The sequence below is a fragment of the Ipomoea nil genome, unplaced genomic scaffold (assembly GCF_001879475.1).
Source record: "Ipomoea nil cultivar Tokyo-kokei standard unplaced genomic scaffold, Asagao_1.1 scaffold1250, whole genome shotgun sequence".
NCBI classification, from domain to species: domain Eukaryota; kingdom Viridiplantae; phylum Streptophyta; class Magnoliopsida; order Solanales; family Convolvulaceae; genus Ipomoea; species Ipomoea nil.
Genome location: NW_017617678.1, coordinates 1,673,382 through 1,675,881, shown reverse-complemented (window position 1 = coordinate 1,675,881; position 2,500 = coordinate 1,673,382). Strand labels below are relative to the sequence as shown.

The 2,500-nt window shown below is 34.0% G+C and overlaps 1 non-coding gene across 1 annotated transcript; it reads left to right on the top strand.

Annotated features, from left to right (window-relative positions):
* Positions 1-1,578: 1,578 nt before the first annotated feature.
* TRNAP-AGG lies at positions 1,579-1,650 on the top strand. Its single transcript has one exon. It is a non-coding gene; the product is annotated as a tRNA-Pro (tRNA).
* The last annotated feature ends 850 nt before the right edge of the window (positions 1,651-2,500 follow it).

Here is a 2,500-nt window from a genome sequence, read left to right as displayed (position 1 = left end):
TGTGCACCCAGATGGGTTGAAACGGACTTGCTCGAATCACTAAGGGTTATTCTTTGTTTCAATGGTAATGTGGAAAAATAAGTTTATATTTACTATTTTTTTATTAAATTTGTAAATAAGGTTTAAGAATTAGCGCCAAGAAATTTAAATCATACTTAAAAAAAAAAAAAAAAAAGTTTATCCTATAAGCTTGACAACCAAATAGGAATAGCACAAAACTAAACGAGTTGGCCCAATTAAAATCATTAGTCGTATCATCATATTTTTAATTCACTTAGGACACAACACAACTACTTAAACAATTCAAACGAAGTTTGAATCGTAGTTAATTAAACCAACAAAAAAAAAACATAATGATACACTGTGTTTTTTTTTTTTTTTAAAGATATCTCTAATCTGAATCCTTATCTAGACTGAATTAATTGATGAGATTAAACCCTATATTTCACTTAAGGAAACATCTATTCCTGATTCATTTCCTATATATATATATATATATATATATATATATATATATATATATATATAGTGAAAGTTTCCCGTGCGGATGAATGCTTCCCGTGTGGATGTGCGGTGGATTAATGTGCGTGAGATTTGTAGGATTTGTAGTCAATGTGCGTGAGATTTGTAGGATTTGTAGTCAATGTGCGTGAATATTGTGCTTAATGTGCCTGAGGTTTGAACTTAATGTGCGTGAATGTGTAAAATGCAGCAGAAAATATTCATATCAGCTTCTTCCTCATTCCCAGTAGCCATTCCCCCTTCCCTGATGATGATGATGCGGAGGCGGTCTATGGTGGTTAAGAATTATGGGAATAATACAACAGAAATTCACACTTAGCTGCTGTGCAAATTTTACTGTGCGTGCGTCATCTATATAAACATTCAACTGCACTGGAGGTAGCTGATAATCCAGAATCCATGGCTAAATTAAAGAAGAAGTAACAAGAAGCTTGGGCGTTAATGTGCGTGAGTTTCTGTTCTGCTTCCTTCTGAGCTCGTAATTATGAAACACTCACGCATATTAAGCACAAACCTAACTCACATTAAACACAATACTCAGGCACATTAACTACAAAACTCACGCATATTAACATGACGCACATTAAGTACAAATCTCAGGCACATTGAGTACAAATCTTAGGCACATTGAGTACAAATCTCACGCACATTAAGTATAAACCTCACACACATTAATCCACCGCACATCCGCACGGGAAGCTACAAATGCACCTGATCCCTTATATATATATATATATATATATACACACACACACACACACACACACACGGGGCAAAGTTCTAGTGCGGCCCGACTTTACCGTGCGGTCTGTAGGGCTGTGCAAAACCCATCCAACTCGCCCCACCCGCGACCCGACAACTCATACAGAGTGGATATCCGAATCAGTGAAGCAGCTCACGTCATTGGTTCACCTAATTCCGATTTAATTTGCATTCGGGTCTGATTAGGTAAAACACCACCCAATCTGTCCGAAAATCCAAAATTAAATCTATATTATATATGTATATATAGAATACGACGTCATATGGGAATTATATATATTCCTATATAAAGAAGGGCATTTGGTCAAGGGGTATGATTCTTGCTTAGGGTGCGAGAGGTCCTGAGTTCAATTCTCGGAATGCCCGATTCCTATTCAATTACCTTTGACGTGCACCTAAGAATGAATGACCTAATGTTATCTCATCTTTGATGAGTTGAAATGGACTTGCTCGAATCACTAAGGGTTATTCTTTGTTTCAATGGTAATGTGGAAAAATAAGTTCATATTTACTATTTTTTATTAAATTTGTAAATAAGGTTTAAGGATTAGCGCCAAGAAATTTAAATCATACTTAAAAAAAAAAAAAAAAAACTTAATCAATAAGCTTGACAACCAAATAGGAATAGCACAAAACTAAACGAGTTGGCCCAATTAAAATCATTAGTCGTATCATCATATTTTTAATTCACTTATGACACAACACAACTACTTAAACAATTCAACCGAAGTTTGAATCGTACCTAATTAAACGAACAAAAAAAAAAAAACATAATGCCACACTGTGTTTTTTTTTTTTTTTTAAAAAAAAAAAAAGATATCTCTAATCTGGACCCTTATCTAGATTGAATCAATTGATGAGATTAAACCCTATATTTCACTTAAGGAAACATCTATTCCTGATTCATTTCCTATATATATATATATATATATATATATATATATATATATATATATATATATATATATATATATATATATATATATATATATATATAGTGAAAGGTTCCCGTGCGGATGAATGCTTCCCGTGCGGATGTGTGGTGGATTAATGTGCGTGAGTGTTGTGCTTAATGTGCCTGAGGTTTGAACTTAATGTGCGTAAATGTGTAAAATGCAGTAGAAAATATTCATATCAGCTTCTTCCTCATTCCCAGTAGCCATTCCCCCTTCCCTGATGATGATGATGCGGAGGCGGTCTATGGTGGTTAAGAATT